The sequence below is a fragment of the Pinus tabuliformis genome, chromosome 6 (genome assembly GCF_031772625.1).
Source record: "Pinus tabuliformis cultivar Carrire ecotype Pingquan chromosome 6, CPIR1, whole genome shotgun sequence".
In the NCBI taxonomy this organism is placed as follows: Eukaryota; Viridiplantae; Streptophyta; class Pinopsida; order Pinales; family Pinaceae; genus Pinus; species Pinus tabuliformis.
In genome coordinates this window covers 1,480,140,241-1,480,162,621 of record NC_142292.1, presented here as the reverse complement: position 1 = coordinate 1,480,162,621, position 22,381 = coordinate 1,480,140,241, and the positions used below count along the sequence as shown (strand labels likewise).

Below are 22,381 nucleotides of genomic sequence, written 5' to 3'. Positions count from 1 at the left end.
CCCAATCCATGTTCACACTTGGCCCAGTCTCACATTGCCCCCCAATAGTCCACGAGTGACCAATACTTGTTGTAGCATATGCTCCTAGTTAGGGCATCCAACACTTATGAAGACCCTTTCACATGGTTGCTACAGGGTCCTCAAATCAGTCCTCTCTTAGGACACTCATCCACTTGGCATCCAATCATCACCAAGAGACCATCTGCAATTCCCTGCTACTGCTCTCCTACCTAGGGTTCTGTGCACACTGTTGTAGCTTCCCATCATTGGTTAGGGCATCCAATAACCCTCCAAAATCTGCTACAACAGTCCTCCAATAGCTGTGCATCCTCTCCTACTGGTCTACCCTCACTCGTTGTCCTTTCTAGGTTCCACACACACTGTTCTGGTCCTTGTAAGAACCAATAACAAAACATTGAACTTATCTTATAGCTTAATATAATAGTATAGCTCATAATATATGTTACTATAACTATTAAGTATCATAGTATTATATGGCAAATTCTATAGTATAATACTTATTACTGATATTACAATATTAATATAAGTATAATATCAGTATAATAAATATATCTACTTGTTCTTGTATATATTATTTGAGCCATATAAACTATAAATTGTATGTACCAAGGTATAAATCCTGGAGTAAATATATTATGGTCTAGTGCACCCTCTTCGAGTAAACCATGAACTAACTCAGAGAGTTTACCGCAAAGGATATATCTGGCCTGGTGTTGACCAAATACATAAGAGATCCAACCAACTGCTTGTATAATGTGGGGTCCACATCCTTCTCCTTAGATGTATCTACCTTTGTCTAATTGGTTATCATGGGTGTAGACATGGCTTTGCAATCTTCCATCTCCAATCTATTCCATCCTTTTGAGAGAACCCCTTGGCCACAAACCTTGCCTTGTATTTCTCGATGCTACTATCTGCACCATGCTTGATCTTATAGATCCAATGTGATCCAACCACCACCCTGCCTGTCAGTCTAGGCACTGCCTCCCAAACATCAGTCTGCATGATTGAGGTGTACTCCTCAACCATTGCATCTCGCCACACCTGTTGCTGTGCGGCCTCTTGATAGCTAGAAGGCTAACTATCCACGATCCGACTCACTAATGCCATGTAGCCAATGTACTTGTTTGGTTGTCTCCGCTCTCTTCTGCCCATCCTTGAAGTTCCCACAAACTCCTGAGCATCCCTAAGTGTTTGTTGAAGCTCTTAGTTCCTACTCCCAACTGTAGAGGTTGAATTTGGACTTCCACATCCCCTTGATGCATTTCACGTATCTGTTGTATCTATTGCTCCACACTCTAAGAACTATGTGGAACACTTGTACCTAAGCTTGTGCTCGTACTAGTAACAATACTCATACTATCCCGTCCCTGATTCTGTTGTTCTGCCCTCGAAGCTTCTGCTGGCTAGTCATTATGATCAACTGTTGCTAGCAAATCTCCATACCTCAGATATGCCTTGTCCTTCATGAATCAGGGATCTTTCCTGACAATTATCCTCCTGATCCCTGGAATAAATATCCGGTATGTCTTTGAAGTCTCACTGTACTCGACAAGGTATCCCTTCTATACAATTAGATCGAATTTGGAATGTGTTTCCCTTGGAATGTGACAATAAGCCAAGTTGCAAAATATTCTGAAGTGGCTAACATCTGGCTTCTTCCTTGTAAACACTTCTTTTGGTGTCATCTTTCCTGATGCCTTGTGTGGGACCCTGTTTTGAGTATATACCGCAATACTGCACGCCTCTTTCCATAAGTATCTTGGCATATCCTGGTCATACAACATGGCCCTAACTGCCTCTGATATGGCACTGTTCTTTCTCTTAGCAACCCCATTCTGCTGTGGGTTGTAGAGAACTATCCACTCCTTCTTGATGTCCTCTCTGGTACAAAACTCCTGGAATGATTTCCTTGTGTACTTACCTCCATTATCTAATCGAAGAACCTTCACCTTCTTGCCTGTTGTATTCTCCACAAGAGCTTTGAACACTTGGAAGTGACTGAAGATCTCATCTTTGGTCTTCAAGAAGTAAATCCAAGTCTTCCTATAGAAATCATCAATAAAGGTAACGAAATATTCATACCCTCTGAGAGATTATGTCGACATCGGACCACATATATCGGAATGAATGAAATCAAGAACACCTTTGGATCTGGTGTCACTCCTTGGAAATGCTGCCTTAGAAAATTTCCTCAAAACACATCCCTTACATACATCGTCGTGTTCCATGTTCACTTTTGGAACACCTGTCACTGTCACCCTGAGGAACTTAAGCACCCTGTTGTCGCGCAGATTGGCACGACAACGCTCGGACCGGGGGCTGTCACTCTGATCCCCGATCCCTCCGTTTAAGCCCGTCTCCCGCGGCTAAGGGGGGTAGACCCTGCGAGGTGATGAGATCAACTGTCGACCAGTTGGTTGGGAGACACGAGATACGATGATGAAAGGGCTCGATGGATTTGATTAATTTAGCAGACCAGTGCCTTAAGAGATTGTGGTTAAAACGATTACTTGTTAAATGGTGTAGAAACATGAAACATGAACAGTGATCATCTATCATCAACTAAATCACAATGCTCAAAACGATATCCAGCAACTGAAAGTTTCGAAAAGATAAATGCTTTAAACCACCACGAATAAAAAACCATCAACCAGATATCAATTTCGCATGTCGGCTTTAAAATTCAGCATGAAAGATATAACAGGAAAACAACTGAATCTGACAAAAATAAATTTTCCACGAATTTTTTATAATTTTTCGAACTTTTTTTTTTTTTTTTTAAATATTAAATAAAACAAAAAGGAAATCTAAAAATTGAACTATATTTAGAAACAAAGCTAAAGCTAAAATTTTATTTTTTTATTTTATATATATATATATATATATTTTTTTTTATAAATGAAATTTTTCATATTACAAAAAGAACTTAAATCTAAAATTTAAAAAATCTAAACTAAACTAAAACATAAATCAAAGTCTAATTAAAACATTATAATCTAAAATCTAGCTATAACATAAAACTAAAGCTAACACATTTTTACTTTTTGATCTTTTTAATAATTTACATCTAACAAAATGAAACTATTTTTAAAAAAAGAAAAGAAAAAAGAAAGTAATTAAAATCTAAAAAATAAAATTGAAACTTTAATGAAATCGAATTTTAACTAAAAACACTATTGCTAACCCTATCTACGCACAGAACTAAACAACCAAAAAAAAAAACCAAACGCTTATACGCTTCTACTAACTAACCTAAAAAAGGACGTAACCCAAAAAAATTTCGATTTACCTGTTTACACAAAATTTGATTACCTGTTACCGCGTGTGACTTGATGCAGTGCGTGAATGAATTTTATAAATCGCCACTGTAACCTGAAGAACTCAAAAACGTATCCCTGGCTCAAAGAAAATTACCGAAACTCATCTGCGCGAATAGTAGTATGACGGCGGAAAGCTGCTTTGAGATCGATTTTTATTTTTTATTTTTGCAGACGCGGATGAACCACCACAGTGATACGATGAGCACGAAACGCAAAAAGACCAGCGCCTTCAAACTGATGCCCACGCACAGAAAGCACCCTCATTCTCCTACGCTGGCTTTCATGTTGATTTAGGAGTGATGATGACAATGGGATTAGGGAAATACGCAGACATTATGATCTGAGCGGAGCTGGCATGCCCACGGAACCTCGGCCTGATCGTATTTACTATGAGACCCCAAGAAATTTCTGCGCAGAACAGTCACAGGGACACGCCGTCTGCATAAATGAAAGCTTGTGTATTGACGCCCACGCTGAAACCGTTGATGGGCGAGTTCTAATATCTCAGCAGCTTGCTGTATCTTTATATTTTTATATAGTGTGCCTTGTTTGTACGCAGGTCAAACCGTGAGCAGCGTGGAGACGTGTATTGTTTTTCAACGATTGAAACACACAGAAACGCACAGCTTTTGAAACGCACAGTATTTGAATGCTTTTCCGCACAGCACATACAATGCCCAGTACTTAACCTTGTGTCCACGGATTGGCGTTTATCATTACAGGTGCAGTGGGCGAGAAGATTGACGGCTGCGTTATTTGTGACACTGAATCTCTTGACCAGATCCACGTATATTACCCACGCTGACAGCCTTTGAAAACTGATTTGCAGCTACGCTCTGACAGATTGTTTCTGAAAACCCTGTACAAGAAAACAAAACCCTAATGAAAACTGCATAAAGCAAAAATTTGAAACCCTAGATCAGAAAAAACTAATGTACAGATTTTGGCCCCTTCACAGCCAGATTTAACAATAAGAACGGAAAAACATTTTAAAGAACAGAAACTTCAGATTGTCACTGTGAAAAAGCTTCAGAAATTTTCTCATGCAGATCAGAAAGATAAAACCGAATGATAAACCCAGGATCAAATCCACTGGGCTCAGCAGAAAATGCTTGCGGGAGTTGGCTGGTTCAGCCGAGAACTTCCCCGAACGCCCACAAATTCCTTCAGAAAATGTTATTCTGCACAGCTCAAAACAATCGTCAATAAAGAGGGCAAAATGCTGCTAGATCTCAAACAATAATGGAGATACCTGCCATTACTCCTGAAACCCTAGCAGCACCCAAACCCTAGCAAGTGAGCAAGATACCTGTACCCACAATACTCTAGAAAAGCTATTATTAACAGCTGAAAATAACATATGCAGAAAATGAAATGATCTCACAACATTCCAAGAGAGTAACACCAGCAAGATATGGACCCCAAAGTCTTCCTTTATTAACCAGAAACAGATTTACAAGAGAGCTTCTTTAGCCTTAGACTCACAGATCCAATGATCTGAAATGACCCCCTAAGACCCTATATAAAGGAAATGATCCCAACGGCTAGTTTTGGGTGATCCATGTAGAACTGATCTCGACCGTTGATGAGGATCAAGACATCTCTTGATCTCATCCGTCGATTTATTAACTTAAAATATTATTATTTTATTAGTTAGGGTTTTTGCTTCATTTTTTAATTTTTTATTATTTTATTATTTTTATTCATTTTTTTTTTTTTTCTTTTTTAATTTATTTTAAGATGGATCATCAAACTAAGCCGTTTGGATCATCACCTAGGACCTAGGACTTACGACTCATGAGGGGATTTACAACATTTTCAACCCTCAAGACACAATTCATCATGATTTTTACAATTTACATTTCAAAGGGATGAACCCACTTAATACAGACCCTCATAGAACACCCAGTTCTGCGACACAACTATAATCTAGCAGATTAACATATAAGACTCTCCTAAAGTTCTGATGACGAAATCCATCCCGGCTTTGGGGTCAGGTTTGAAGGAAAACTCTGCCGATCGTAGATCGGTGAGACGAAAAACCTCCCGGGACGCAGATCATCATTAGAAAATTAGGTCCACCTAGGCAACTTTACATACATGACTCTGATCTGCTTAGATTATTTACAACTTATACATGCAGACTGGGTTTACAACAAAAATGATCAAGCTGCTGATGATGGCAGGATGGCACGGACATGCTGATCAGGTGCTGCTTCTTTCTGTCAAAAAAAAAAACGGGATGCACTGCATGGGTAGTTGACCAGTAGTGGTCAACATCTGGCTCTACTTGGGGACACGTTGCTGCTTGCAGGAATGTGAGAATCCAGAATCTGCATCCATACAACAAAAATAAGTAGCGTCCATCCAAAAATCAGCATATACATTAAGCACAGGAAAGAAAAAAGCTCTTCATTTATTAACTATCTAAAGCAGAAATGAAAATGCGGAAAAACAAGGAGTAGGGTTAGAAATACGATACAAAAGGATGCCCTACGGCATCAGATGTGTTCAATATAGTGCATACTGAGCATTTGCCTGCTTTCAGGCAAATCTGTGGGCTGCTTGTCGGATGTGCCATGTCCAATTTTGCATATGGTAGGACTTTTTCCTATCCGAAAATCAAGCTGCTCACGGCCGTCTGATGTATTAAATCTTCGTCTCATCTTCTTTCTCTTACGTTTTTTCTTTCTGGCAGGTGGAATTACTGATGACCTGGAACTTTCTGTTTCAAAACTATCAGATGAAGTATGCATGATATGTCTTTCTTTAGCCCGCATCTGATCTTTATCATTCTTAAGTCTGTCCGGATCACCTTCGATTAACCATCTTTCAATCGAATCAATAACCTCCTCATAATAAGATGGAGCTTGTTGCAACAAATGAGAAGGCTCCTGATCTGTTGATGTTCCCTGGTTTCTCTCATTTTCCAATTGCTGAAACCTTTGAACCTGTATTCTAATGTCATCTATCTGACTAGAGTGTTCAACCTTTATAGCACTGATTTGTCTGGCATGGTGTTCTTGCATGTCTTTTATTACTTTAACATTCTCTTCCTTTATGTCCATCAAGCAATGCTGCATAAAATTTATTTCTTCTCTGTGATTCGCTTGCATGTCAGCCAACTGATTATTATGGTTGAACGTCATGATGGTCATTTCCTCATCCATGGTTAATAGCTTGTTTTGCATAGAGTCAATTTCCCTATCATGATCAGCTTTCATGGTCACCATATTTTCCTCTAAGATCGACAACCTGCTTTGCATGATTCTAATTTCTGTTTCATAATTAGTTTTTATGGCCTCAATTTCCTTAGCATGCTGGTTTTGCGTGACCTCAATCTCTCTATTACGTTTCTCCAGGTGAGTGCATAAAGTTTTCACATCATTGACATAATTAGTTTGATTGATTTCCATATTTCTTACCAGCATCATTAGATCTCGTATAATTTGCTTTTGCTCTTCTTTTTCATTGTCATTTGTCCCTGATTTTTCACTATCATGAACTTGATCTGCAATATTTTCGGTGGATGACACATTTTGACATGAAAAATCGTCCTGGGATCTTTCAGTTGGACCTCCTATCAAATTACTTACATTCTGCTGCACAATTTTGGAGGAAGAAGGCAAGCTGTTTGGATAACCATATCTATCTTCAAAAGCATTGATAATATCAGCCAAAGAAGAGAAAGAATCCTTAGGAAAATTGTTAAACCAATTCAAAGCATCATCTTCTAAAGAAAGGACAAATAGACGCATTTTGATATCACCATGATGAAACTGAGGGGGTCTGCAATATATGATCATGAAGCGGATAAACAAGTCAATATGCCTTTTAGCAGCGATTGGATCACCATCTGAAAAAATAGGCAATTCAGGAAGGGCCTCCTCCGGAAAATCATGGAGACGGTGAGTAAAACGACATGGTTTAAACGAATAATCCATGATGAACAATAAGGGATGATAGAACTAGATCTTTGCTCAAGAAAATCAAAAGATGAAAGAAATGGAGTCGCCACTTGAACAACAAATCTGATTCTAAGATCCGAGAAGCAATCAACAAACAGATATGCGGTATGCTTCTTGTCTGGGAAAAATGAGAAAAGTGGAGTCGCCACCCAAACAAGAAACAAAACCGAAGAGATGCTGCTGATATACGATGAAAAGATGCCAAAATATTGAATCTGCCAGCTCAACCGAGAGATGAGAAAGATGAGAAGATGAATGATTGAAAGTCGTTGAAACACCAAGGATAGAAAAACTCTATCCCCGGCAACGGCGCCAAAAAATGTTGTCGCGCAGATTGGCACGACAACGCTCGGACCGGGGGCTGTCACTCTGATCCCCGATCCCTCCGTTTAAGCCCGTCTCCCGCGGCTAAGGGGGGTAGACCCTGCGAGGTGATGAGATCAACTGTCGACCAGTTGGTTGGGAGACACGAGATACGATGATGAAAGGGCTCGATGGATTTGATTAATTTAGCAGACCAGTGCCTTAAGAGATTGTGGTTAAAACGATTACTTGTTAAATGGTGTAGAAACATGAAACATGAACAGTGATCATCTATCATCAACTAAATCACAATGCTCAAAACGATATCCAGCAACTGAAAGTTTCGAAAAGATAAATGCTTTAAACCACCACGAATAAAAAACCATCAACCAGATATCAATTTCGCATGTCGGCTTTAAAATTCAGCATGAAAGATATAACAGGAAAACAACTGAATCTGACAAAAATAAATTTTCCACGAATTTTTTATAATTTTTCGAACTTTTTTTTTTTTTTTTTTTTTTTAAAATATTAAATAAAACAAAAAGGAAATCTAAAAATTGAACTATATTTAGAAACAAAGCTAAAGCTAAAATTTTATTTTTTTATTTTTTTTATATATATATATATATATTTTTTTTTATAAATGAAATTTTTCATATTACAAAAAGAACTTAAATCTAAAATTTAAAAAATCTAAACTAAACTAAAACATAAATCAAAGTCTAATTAAAACATTATAATCTAAAATCTAGCTATAACATAAAACTAAAGCTAACACATTTTTACTTTTTGATCTTTTTAATAATTTACATCTAACAAAATGAAACTATTTTTAAAAAAAAGAAGAAAAAAGAAAGTAATTAAAATCTAAAAAATAAAATTGAAACTTTAATGAAATCGAATTTTAACTAAAAACACTATTGCTAACCCTATCTACGCACAGAACTAAACAACCAAAAAAAAAAAAACCAAACGCTTATACGCTTCTACTAACTAACCTAAAAAAGGACGTAACCCAAAAAAATTTCGATTTACCTATTTACACAAAATTTGATTACCTGTTACCGCGTGTGACTTGATGCAGTGCGTGAATGAATTTTATAAATCGCCACTGTAACCTGAAGAACTCAAAAACGTATCCCTGGCTCAAAGAAAATTACCGAAACTCATCTGCGCGAATAGTAGTATGACGGCGGAAAGCTGCTTTGAGATCGATTTTTATTTTTTATTTTTGCAGACGCGGATGAACCACCACAGTGATACGATGAGCACGAAACGCAAAAAGACCAGCGCCTTCAAACTGATGCCCACGCACAGAAAGCACCCTCATTCTCCTACGCTGGCTTTCACGTTGATTTAAGAGTGATGATGACAATGGGATTAGGGAAATACGCAGACATTATGATCTGAGCGGAGCTGGCATGCCCACGGAACCTCGGCCTGATCGTATTTACTATGAGACCCCAAGAAATTTCTGCGCAGAACAGTCACAGGGACACGCCGTCTGCGTAAATGAAAGCTTGTGTATTGACGCCCACGCTGAAACTGTTGATGGACGAGTTCTAATATCTCAGCAGCTTGCTGTATCTTTATATTTTTATATAGTGTGCCTTGTTTGTACGCAGGTCAAACCGTGAGCAGCGTGGAGACGTGTATTGTTTTTCAACGATTGAAACACACAGAAACGCACAGCTTTTGAAACGCACAGTATTTGAATGCTTTTCCGCACAGCACATACAATGCCCAGTACTTAACCTTGTGTCCACGGATTGGCGTTTATCATTACAGGTGCAGTGGGCGAGAAGATTGACGGCTGCGTTATTTGTGACACTGAATCTCTTGACCAGATCCACGTATATTACCCACGCTGACAGCCTTTGAAAACTGATTTGCAGCTACGCTCTGACAGATTGTTTCTGAAAACCCTGTACAAGAAAACAAAACCCTAATGAAAACTGCATAAAGCAAAAATTTGAAACCCTAGATCAGAAAAAACTAATGTACAGATTTTGGCCCCTTCACAGCCAGATTTAACAATAAGAACGGAAAAACATTTTAAAGAACAGAAACTTCAGATTGTCACTGTGAAAAAGCTTCAGAAATTTTCTCATGCAGATCAGAAAGATAAAACCGAATGATAAACCCAGGATCAAATCCACTGGGCTCAGCAGAAAATGCTTGCGGGAGTTGGCTGGTTCAGCCGAGAACTTCCCCGAACGCCCACAAATTCCTTCAGAAAATGTTATTCTGCACAGCTCAAAACAATCGTCAATAAAGAGGGCAAAATGCTGCTAGATCTCAAACAATAATGGAGATACCTGCCATTACTCCTGAAACCCTAGCAGCACCCAAACCCTAGCAAGTGAGCAAGATACCTGTACCCACAATACTCTAGAAAAGCTATTATTAACAGCTGAAAATAACATATGCAGAAAATGAAATGATCTCACAGCATTCCAAGAGAGTAACACCAGCAAGATATGGACCCCAAAGTCTTCCTTTATTAACCAGAAACAGATTTACAAGAGAGCTTCTTTAGCCTTAGACTCACAGATCCAATGATCTGAAATGACCCCCTAAGACCCTATATAAAGGAAATGATCCCAACGGCTAGTTTTGGGTGATCCATGTAGAACTGATCTCGACCGTTGATGAGGATCAAGACATCTCTTGATCTCATCCGTCGATTTATTAACTTAAAATATTATTATTTTATTAGTTAGGGTTTTTGCTTCATTTTTTAATTTTTTATTATTTTATTATTTTTATTCATTTTTTTTTTTTTTTTTTTTAATTTATTTTAAGATGGATCATCAAACTAAGCCGTTTGGATCATCACCTAGGACCTAGGACTTAGGACTCATGAGGGGATTTACAACATTTTCAACCCTCAAGACACAATTCATCATGATTTTTACAATTTACATCTCAAAGGGATGAACCCACTTAATACAGACCCTCATAGAACACCCAGTTCTGCGACACAACTATAATCTAGCAGATTAACATATAAGACTCTCCTAAAGTTCTGATGACGAAATCCATCCCGGCTTTGGGGTCAGGTTTGAAGGAAAACTCTGCCGATCGTAGATCGGTGAGACGAAAAACCTCCCGGGACGCAGATCATCATTAGAAAGTTAGGTCCACCTAGGCAACTTTACATACATGACTCTGATCTGCTTAGATTATTTACAACTTATACATGCAGACTGGGTTTACAACAAAAATGATCAAGCTGCTGATGATGGCAGGATGGCACGGACATGCTGATCAGGTGCTGCTTCTTTCTGTCAAAAAAAAAAACGGGATGCACTGCATGGGTAGTTGACCAGTAGTGGTCAACACACCCCATGATGGATATGGTGTTGTTTTTCCACGACCTTGGTGTCTGGGATAAAATCTTAAATCTCTGACGCTACCAAACCAAGAATCACAATGAAGCTACTTTGCACAACGGAATATAAACAACAATAAATCTACTAGTGCACAAAATATAGACAACTTTTTACAATTTTCAAGCCAACTTCGTTATATAAATAAGACTGAATAATACAACAGTGTAGGGGTCCCGTACCAGGGATAATGGCCCTCATACATCCACTAGTACAATAATACAAAACTGGGACTTGGTGTCAATCCATCGACAACCAATCTAACCTCAACAAGATACTTTGACCATCTGGCTGTTGCATGCTCTCTCAACTCCTCTCAGTTGTACCGTGTACCTGCCTGGTCCTTTGGCTCCCGATCTTCAGCACTGCCTCTATCAACGATCCAAGTCCATCTGAACCTCGACTATCCAATCTCCTCACTAGTTGTGCCTTAGTCCATTAAGGGCACAACACATTGAGACTCTTGTTGAGTTGTGCACAACTCTGTTTGTGAACAACTCTCAATGTACCCACTGTTGCTCCTCAGCGACTTCAACCCACTATGGTCTTCCTGTGCTGCTCCAATAAAGACCAACATAGGGCACAAATGGCTGCCACCTATCACTGCAAGATGTCGATCTCCTACAATGAACACAGGCTAGGAGGACTGCCCATCATCTGCTGTAGAAGTCCTCCACACACAAGTCTATGGCTGCTCAACTGCTCCTCTAGCTCATCAACCCTTGAGCTGAACAATTGCCACTCTAGCAACCACTTAAGTCCATGAAGATGGTGCACACTGGGCTCCAACTTGGGCACTATCACGCTGTCCTCCACCAGACCATAAATGCCCGTTCCTTATTCACGCTTGGTCCACTCTCACGCTGCCCTCCAACAAAACACAAGTGACCAATGCTGCGGTAGCATCTGCTCCTAGTTAGGGCATCCAACTATCTAGGAAACCCCTCCTCTTGGCTGCCAACAGACTGCTACAAGTGTCCAATACATCAATGAACAATCACTGTAGAAACCGCCACTAGTTATGGAATCTAACCACCAAGTCTGCCCCTCCTCTTTGGCCACTACAGGCTGTAAACAAATCCCATCCAATCATCAACAAGGTGAAATTTACAAATTACTGCTGCTGCCTCCTTGACCTCGATTTCTGTGCATTCACAAGATTGGTTAGGGCACGCAACAGCCCTAAACCACTGCTCCAAAACTGCTCTTTCCTTGTCCAAACTTCCACCTACTTTGTTGTCCCTTCCTTAATCTTCAAGATACCTTGGACACCTCCACAAGGCTCTGAATTATCTCAGACTGCTGCAATAAACTAGGACTGCCTCCAGGCACAAGGAAAATCATGTTTGAAGCCTCCTTAACCCCTATACAGGCTGTGCTGTTCCTCTAGAGGCTGCAACCTACAGATAACCTTCTCCACAAGGCCTCACGACCCTCAACTCTCCACCAATCACCTGCTGTTTGCTACAACAGTCTGCAGCCCACCTGTAGCAGAGATCCCATACATAAATATGCACAGAAATCACATCAAGCTTACCATGTTTTGCTGCGGCCTGCCTTTCCTTGAGTGCTGCTTCAATACACTAGATTTTGGGCTTATTTCCAGCCCTTTGAACAGACCCACTACCCCTCACAACTGTGATCTAGGGCTGTGGCCTTCAACCCAGATCTGCAGCTCCCTTAAAGGATGATAACCATCCATCAAAGCACCTCAAACGCATGCCAAACAAGTCCAGAAACCACCCTTTCTTACTCGGCCTGATCTTCAATACACTCGGCCTCCAAAACAGTGATGAAGGACGCTAAACATAGCCTCCTTTCCCTTCTCTTGGATTCTGCCCAGGCCTGTGGCCAATACAAAGATCTCCTTCACTTAAAGGGAGCTCTATCTTCTGCCCAAGGATATGTATTATAACCTCACACAACACCTCTTTTTATGTGCATCTCAAGGGCTCAATGAATCTGCCCTTGTGGGTTTACTTTAACACAAGCTGACCTGACTTTTCATGAGCAAACCCAACTGCTACACATAAAAATTAATATCTCCATTTCTACATGTCGTAGTTTGATGATTTTCATTGCGTTGGATTTGTCTCAACGTCTTCTATCATCTCCATCCATCACATGTCCAATTTTCTCCATGGTTTTGGCCCAACAACTTTGGGTGCAAAACCACAGGCTTGGGTTTCAAGCTCACAAGGCCACTTGTGGAGCTCCTTCCTCCAAACCCTCGATCCTCAAGGCTTGGAGTACCTCCCAAGCTACCAAAAATAAACATATGACACATCCTCTCATGCCAAAGCTCTACTTGATCTCTCAAAACGTTATTGCTTACTAGTGCCTTTGGAGTATCCATCTGCAACGTACAAAGTTTGTCGCAACTGACTCCAATTACTATGGGTGACTTACATTCCTGGAGCTTAATCAACACCTTATGTCCTCTAAAAAGTACATTCTACCACTTATCTTGAAGAATAAAAATGGAAATCAAATTCATCCCCATTGTTGGCACATGTAACATATTGTGGATTGGAATAGGCTTGCGAGACTCCGTCTGAAATAGGACTGCCCCCCTCCCAACTAGATTACACTTGGGCTTATTTCTCATCGATCAAGATTACATCTTGCCTGTTGATTGCTAAGATCATTTTGACTCCATCAAGTCACTTTTCTAGAAGTCACTAGAGAGAAATCGATTTGTCTCAATTATCACTGATTAATTAGCCTGTTTTCCGAAGTTAGACTTAGGAAAATATTTAAAAGCTAGCTAATAATCTAAGAAAGACATTTTCCCTTAAAAATAATAAACTGGGCTTGGAGATAATTTATCCTCTTGTGCTCTTAGCCTCATTGATACCTCCTAAGACTAGAACACTTGTCTGAGCTACAAAAACTAACAAGAGCTAATGTAAGATCACCAAGGGGATTGTCATTCACATATCATACAATGAGCAATGCATGCAATAATATGACCTAGCTTCCATAAAATTGATATTAAACAAAATTAGGGCACAACATTTAACTTAGATCTCCGGTTTATTCCATACGATGGACATGAAATCAGAAAATTTTCAATAGAAGGTACATACAAGACAATATGCATGTACAATTCAATCATTGATCCAAGGCAACTTCTCCAAAGACAAGAATATAGCTCCAAGACAAAATATGCCCCATAGATCACATCATTCCAATAGGGACAAGAGGCCAATATTGTCAAGTTGAGAGGTCGAATTCACAAGTGATGATGATGACAAATGAAAAGGTCCTCTCTATTTATATGAGGACAAGTTATAATTTTACATAAAATCCACTAAAAGACAAGTAAAATCATAATGATGCATTGGGTTACAAGCCAACCCATCTAGCTTAGGCTATTAATCAAATGAGAGCCCACATGTGAGCTGTGAGGCCTCAAAAGGCTTACGTCATCCAATAAATGAGCTCCATATGGTGTGTGCTGAGGATTTTGTTGGAATTTCTAAGATTAACCCATTAGAAATTCTTGTACTATCTGATTTATTTCTTCAAACTTGTTCAATTACTTAACAAGTTATTTACAATGTAAATACTGAAAATAGATACATGTAAAGTATCAACACATACAGATCATCCACTGAAAGTAAACAAGCACACAAGTGACACCGCTGTTTTTGGACTAATGTCCCCGAAAAAACCCAATGCGGGAAAACCGGTGCAACTATTACGAGGGTTTTATTATTATGCAGTTTCAGAATACAATGTGGGTGCCAGAAATGGCTCTCCCAACAAAGAATGCCCTCGGCAGTAGTACCTCTCAGTCAGAGCAGATATTCTAACTAAATCACCAGATGAACGATCCCACAACAACAATGTAGCTTCTGATGCTCTGCGTCACTCTGATAGGCACTGCATCACCCTATCCGGCTCTCCAGCTCTCAGTTTGTCCCACGAAATGCTCCCAGTGCTGCCTCTAGGCCTTGCGTCAACCTCTCTGGCCCTGCATCAGTCTCTCTGGCCCAGCATCAACCTCTTTGGGCTCTGCATCAACTTTTGGAGCCTCTGCATCAGCCCCTGGATCCTCTGCGTCTCACACGCTGGCCGTCTCTGGCTTTGCGCTGACCCTTCTAGTACTAACTCTGCCTCTCTGCTATGTATTCACTGCCCCTTAGCTGCAACTCAGATCACTCACTCAATTTCCTCAGCAAACCCTGCCCCAGAAAATTGAGTTCTTGATTTTTCTTGGTGTGTTCTCCAACTGACCCTCGAGCCTCCTCTTACACTTTTATTGTTGGTCCATCAACAGACCGAGATTAAATATCTAATCAATGGTTAGGATTAGATTTGGCTTGATCCACGACTTTTGGACCATTCTAACTGAATTTTATATTAATACGCATTAATATTTTATTTTTCCTAAGTTTAGACTTAGGAATCCCATTGAAAATATTAATTATTTTAATATCTTTCAAATTGGTTAGATTCTGCCCAAACCATTTCTGGGTCTTGGAGATCTCATGTGCTTTAGCCTCTCCACCAATTTTCGTGGCTAGAGCACATCAGATGCCACCCCAAATCAACAGATTTTGAGTGCCAAGTGTGGCGTAGAAGCCTCTAAAAAGTGAGAAAGGTATAGAAGCCTCTAAAAAGTATTAATTGAGAAAGGTGAGAATTATCTAGAAACTCACACGGATTGACTGGGAAACAATCTTAGCCTGTGATTAAGTTTTAATCTTGGCTGTTGGAGGTCCAATAGAAGATTATAAGAAGTTGATGGGTAGATGGAGAAAACACACAAAGATCAATTTCCTTGGGCAATTCGATTTTGCAGAGAGCAACAACCATTGTCAGAAGAGTTCGAGGCAGAGAAGGAAGCGGAGGGGCAGAGATAGTGAGTCCGGAGGAAGATTTTCCAGTTTTGGAAAGTCAGAAGGAAGAGGACAATATTTTCTCCAGGAGGTTGCACAGAGGCAGTGCAGAGCCTTAAGTGAGAAGTTTGATTTCGCTGGAGGGGAAGATGTTTTCAGTTCCAGAGGCAGGGAAGAGTTTAAGAAGGCTAGAGAAGCGTTTTCCCAGTTAGGAGCAGGTAGGATGGCTAGATTGGCAGTTGATTCAGGGAACACGTGTGGCATGCATTGCCACACTGATGCAGAGCCTGCGCAGACCCAGTTGGACAGCTAGCTTTTCAGTGGCAGTCAAGTGTCGGGATTGCTCAGAGAGGGTAATTTTCCTCAGAGAATTTTTGCTAGTATTTCTCTTGGATAGATTTGTTAGTTTGACAATATTTATTGTACTTGGAATTTCACTGCTACTTAATAATAAAAACCCTCAGCTGTTGCACCGATTTTACCAAGTTGGGTTTTTCTGGGGACTTTAGTCCAAAAATAAGTGTGTCAATTTTTATGTGTATGTGCTAGTATATTTCTCAGTTTCTAGCGCTATTATTTTCCGCAGTATTTTTGTGAAGATTGCATTGTGTTTATTTCGTTGTTGCTGTAACAATAAACCTCTAATTTAATTAATAGTTAGAAGAAATGATACAAGTTGTTGCAATAGGATTTCAGCAGTGAAATTTTCACATGGTATAAGAGCAATCTTAATCAGACATGGAAGCTCAGAAGCGGAAGCAAAAATTTGTTGTTTAGAGGGAGCAGCGGGATGAATTTATCGAGACATCGTAGAGCCTAAGCCAAATAGTGCGAATTGCTTGAGCAGTTCGATTTGTCAGTGTAGGTGGGCAAAAAAATTTGGCTTTCCATATTAAGTGATTCTAGCAGGTAGAGGGAGCAACAATCCTGTATTTTCACAGAGAAGATTCCTTCTTTGGGCGTAGAAGGGTTTTGCAGTAGCAGAATCAACGCCGGGTGGAAGAGGAAAGGCACACATAGAGAGAATTTCTCGCAGAGGGTTTCTAGCCTATAAATTTGATTTTCCTAGTTGCAATTGGTAATAGCTGCAAGCAGAGTTTCTCACTCCAGAATGGAGTGCAAGTAGAGGATTCAACAACCAAGCAGAGGAAGAGGGATATTTTTGACCAGTTTCAGAGATGACCACGACTGGGCTTAGAGATTAGGATAGTTTGGAGGGAGCTTCCAACTTTGTCGTCTGAAAGGCTAGGATGTCCTTCCTACTGGATGAACATGGCCTGAAAGCCTATGTAGATAATGTGGTGGCAGTACTCCAGGATGCAAATCAACTGAAGGAGTACAAGAAGGAGATGGTGAAGGGGAAGTGATTGATCTTGGAAGGAGTCCGTGACCATATAGTCTCGCATGTATTTGGCAAGAATGCTGCGAAGGAGATGTGGGACGCTCTCGTCCAGCTATATCAGAACACTTACGAGCAGTGAAAGATGTTCCTGTAGGAGAAGCTGAGAAGCATCAGAATGATGAAGGGTGAAGGCATAGACTCCTTCCTCACCAGGATTCAGGAGGTTTGTGATCATCTTGTAGCTGTTGGGGAGGCACCTCAACCATCAAAGCTTGTACGGTTGGCATTGAACAGTGTCTCAAAGGAGTGGCAGGTATTTGTCCAAAGTATCTTGGACAGAGACACATTGCCTAGATGGGATAGGATGTGGTCTGACTTACAGCAGGAGGAGTTGAGACATGCTCTATTGAAGAGTACCATCAGCGGAACAACAAGAATGGCGTGAAGGGTGAGAAGGAAGAGGAGAATGTGGCCCTAGCATCAAAGGGTCCCTGTCAGGCACAGGGGGAGAAGAAGAAAAAGAAGGACCTATCTAAGGTCAAGTGCTTCAGGTGTGACGAACTTGGTCACTACAGTACCCAATGTCCTCTCAGGAAGAAGGACAAGCAGGAGAAACAAGAGTACGGACGAGAGATAAAGAAGTTGTCCTCCAGGCTGGAGGAAGATTTTGTTATGTTAGCATGTTAAATTATGGTATGTTCTATGATTAGAGCAGTTTACTTATTTTTCTTCTTATTACCCACAGATTAGCAATCACATATACATTAAGTAAAGTGCAGATAGAACATTAAATGATCAACAAAAAACAAGCCAAGACAAGAGACACAAGATGTGGCGGCTAGCCAGGGACAAACCCCATTGCGGGGAAACCCTTTGATCAAATCTTCTTTTATCTTCAATAGTTCAGCAGAGAGAAATAGTACAAAATCTAAATTTTGTAATTTTATATCAGCAGTAGCAAACCCTAGATCAACAAAGACAAACTTGGTCAAACTAATTGAAATTGACCTCTAAAATACTTGGTCAATTTCCAGTCAACTTGTTGTCGAACAACCTGAAGAAACAACCCTTGAACAACCCCAAAAGTACAATGAATTTGCAGATTTCTGAAGGCAACTTGCAGCCCTAAACTAGGGCAGTCAACACTGGTCAAACCAGAGGTCAGATCACCTCGGTTTTAGTGCCAAAAATTGCGGCTTGCCTAGGAGAGGCAACCACACCCAATCTGCACTTCTAGATGGTGAATGCTTGGTCAACACTGGTCAAAGAGATGACCTACTGCCCTAACGTCCTTCTTTTTACGTCTTCCTTGCCCTAGGACATCTTCCTTTCAGCGACACGTGTGAGAGAAAGAGAGGCTCCTTTTACGTGTAGGGGAGAGAGAAAGAGAAGATGAGTGAATGAATTGTCCAAATGAGGAGGAGGCTCCTTGTATTTATATACAAACGTTGAGGATGAATAGACGTGACTGTTGGGCTTCTGAGCCTACATAAGGTTGTTGGCCGACCTTGACAATTTGTCCATAATCAAAATAAATTCATATCTCCATAAACACTTATCGGAATCGGATGATCTTTAGATCAATCCTACACCTCTCGATGAGAGGAATCTAGGAAAAATATCAGAAGCCATAAATAAGGTGATCCACATGGACTTTGGCCCTAGTTGCCAATTTTAACACTCCCTCTCAAGTAGGGAGAACTTCATCTGCAATTTGTCAGACCATCGCTGCTATCCATCCATCAAATGCACTGTCCTGTATAGCTTGACTCCACTTTGCTTTGATCTGCTCTACTCTACTCGAATTATGGAGAAGAAGAAATGATCGAGGATGTATCATACCATCCTCCACTGACCTGAAGCCAGTCTCAGAGTGTGAACCACTCTCACTAATCCCAGATCAGTATCATTGATCCTAGATCAATCGAGGTCATCTTAGCATAGGGAGTACGATAGGTACAACGATGCATCCATCGATAGTACTACTATGGTCCCTATCCTCATTTCCCTGCTCATTGATTAGAGGATGCCTCGACTGCATGGGTAGGATGCCTCGACAAGGGAACTAATCATCCCGTCCACAGGAGAACGAATCATCATGTCCAGTGGATGCCACGCAGAACTAATCATCCTGGCCTATAGGAGAACTAATCACCCTGTTCCACAGTTGCCATGGAGAACGAATTACCTTGGCCCACAGGAGAACAAATCATCCTATTCCACAGTCGCCATGGGGTGTCACAGGGGAAGGTTAAACCTTTACCCTGTACATAGTGCACCACCAAGGGATGGTGAGTCTCCTATTGTCACATGTCGCTCCAAGAAGTACCCCGCGCCCCCTTGGAGGTCCTAGAGCTCAATACATCATACTCGACCCTCATAAGAGGGTCTCTGAACGACACCAAGTCGTTCTCAGAAAGTTAGGAATTTGACCTTTCCTAGGGGCTTTGTCAAAATGTCGGCGACTTGTTCATTTTTACCAATATGTTGGGGCCTTATTGCTCCTCGTTGCACCATATCTCGAGTATAGTAGTACCTGATATCGATATGCTTGGAGCGATCATGAAATACGGGATTCTCTGATAAACGGATCCTGCTTTGGTTGTCACACAGGATCATGGTGGTATCCAATGTAAATCCAAACAGCTCACTGAAGAGCTTTCGCAACCAGACTGCCTCACAGGAGGCCATGCTAACAGCAATGTACTTTGCCTCGGCGGTGCTCAAAGCCACCGACTTTTGCTTCCTGCTCATCTAGGATATTGAGGCAGATCCCAAAGAGAAACAACATCCGGAAGTGCTCTTTCGGTCCACCACACTGCCTGCCTAATCAGCATCAGTGTACCCAAGTAGTCATACATCTCTGACAATGTATCTCAACCCATGAGTGATTGTGCCACGAAAATATCTCAATAGATTCTTGGCACCAATCCAATGTGAGTGGTGAGGCTCAACCATATGTTGACTGCAAAGCATATATACGGACGGGAGTTCACCAAGAACATTAATGCTATGACGAGTTGACGATACTTAGTAGCATTTCATAAAACAGGTCTGGCAGCACTACCGCTTAACTTCTTGAAGTCAAGCTCCATCAGGGTAGTTATGGGCTTGCAGTGCACCATGCTGAATCTCTCCAATATCTTCACCACATATTTTCCTTGAGAAAGGAAAATCTCCTCTGGTTTCTGCCAGACTTCCAGCCCTAGGAAATAATGCATAAGTCCTAGGTCTTTCATCTTGATCTTAGAAGCCAGCTCCCTCTTACATTCGTGAATGAGAGGGTCTACGCTTGTTAGAAAGAGGTCATCAACATATAGCACCAGTATGAGAAGCTTGTCATCTATAACCTTAAAGTAAAGGTTAGGGTCGACTTCACTCCTAGTGAATCCCACCTTCATCAAGTAGCTATCGATCCTCTCATACCATGCTCGGGGTGCTTGCTTTAGCCCATAGAGGGCCTTCTTCAACCTGCACACATGAGATTCTCGATCATAAATCTCAAATCCTTCGGGTTGCTCCACATAGACCTCCTCTTTGATTGAACCATGTAAGAATGCAGTCTTGACATCCATCTGATGTAGGTTCCATCCTTGCGAAGAAGCAAGGGCCATGATCGAGCAGATGGTGGTATATCGGGCAACAGGTGCAAATATCTCGTCATAGTCTATACCTTCCTTCTGGGAGAAGCCAGGAGTGACAAAATGAGCCTTATACTTTTCCGCACTCCATTAACTACATGCTTTATCTTGTAAAGCCATTTTGAAGTGACAATTGCTTTGTCCTGGGGTCTGGGGACCACATCCCAAACGTCGTTTTTCATAATGGACTCATATTCCTCGGTCATAGCATCCTTCCATACTTGATGCTTGACAACATCTGTGAATGACGAAGGCTCATTTTGGATGATTATGCTCATGATGGTCAAGTATCCCTAATACCTGTTCGGCTTCTTACTTTCATGGAAGGTTCCTGTGGGTGCAATGTGTCCTTCAGCATCATCAATTGTCCCCCTAAGCCATGAAGGCCTCTTCCTAGAAGAGGAAGGCTCTTGCGGAGGAGAATCAATAGGATCCATAGGTTCTTCCACATCGGGCATCGTCTCATCTTCCTTTTCCTTCGGTTCCCCGGTGTCAGCTTCTTTAGATCCCCTTAATGTAGGAAGATTGTCTCCTTTGCTAAGAGCCATATCTTCGTCAAAGGTGACATCATGACTAATCTCGACTTCCCTTTGACCAGCTACGTAGATTCTATAGCCCTTAGTATTTTCGCTATAGCCCACGAAGATTCCTTTCTTTCCAGATGCATCCAATTTATTCCTTCTCTCTTTTGGCACATGAAAATATATAGGGCTTCCAAAAATTCTAAAATAAGATACATCAGGGTTCTTACCGATGAACATTTCTTCGAGAGTCTTGGAACCCAATGCTTGATGGGGGCGTCGGTTTTGTACATATACGACGGTATTTGCAGCTTCGCCCATAGAAACTTCGAAAGTCTTTGATCATGGAGCATAGCACAGATAGCTTCCACAATTGTACGATTCTTCCTTTCTGCCACACCATTCTGCTCAGGAGTATATGGTGTAGTAGTCTCCCTCTTAATGCCAGCCTCTTTGCAAAAGTCATGAAACTCATTGGATTCATATTCAGTCCCATTATCAGTCCTTGAGGTCTTGATCTTCTTTTTGGTTTGATTCTCAATCAAGGCTTTGAACTGCCGAAACCAGGAGAACACTTCATCCTTCTTTTTCAAGAAGTATATCCAAGTCTTGCAAGAATAGTCATCTTTAAAAGTGAGGTAATATAAATATCCTCCCAAGGAGTTCACAGGCATCATACCGGATATGTCTGAGTGAACCAACTGTAATATATCGGAGGTCTTGCTTTGGCTTGAGGGGAATGGTCCCCTTTTGAGCTTTCCTTCGGCACATCCTGGACATACACCTTCTTGCTCTAATTTGAACTCGGGCATCCCGATCACCATTTTTCTTACATCGGGTAGAGCTTTATAATGAAGGTGAGCAAACCTCTGATGCCATAGTTCAGACTGAAGAGATGTGTCACAAGGCATAACACCTATCAGACTTCCTCTAACCTGATATAATTGAATCAACTCGAAACCCAAGAGTAAAAGCATATTTAAAGTTCTTTTTCCATACACGTACCTTGCCATCGCTGAA

At 40.8% G+C, this 22,381-nt stretch overlaps 1 protein-coding gene across 2 annotated transcripts in view; it reads left to right on the top strand.

Annotated features, from left to right (window-relative positions):
• Positions 1–22,381, top strand: part of LOC149264223 (putative serine/threonine-protein kinase At1g54610) — a 179,571-nt gene that overhangs the window by 45,031 nt on the left and 112,159 nt on the right. The window lies entirely within an intron of this gene.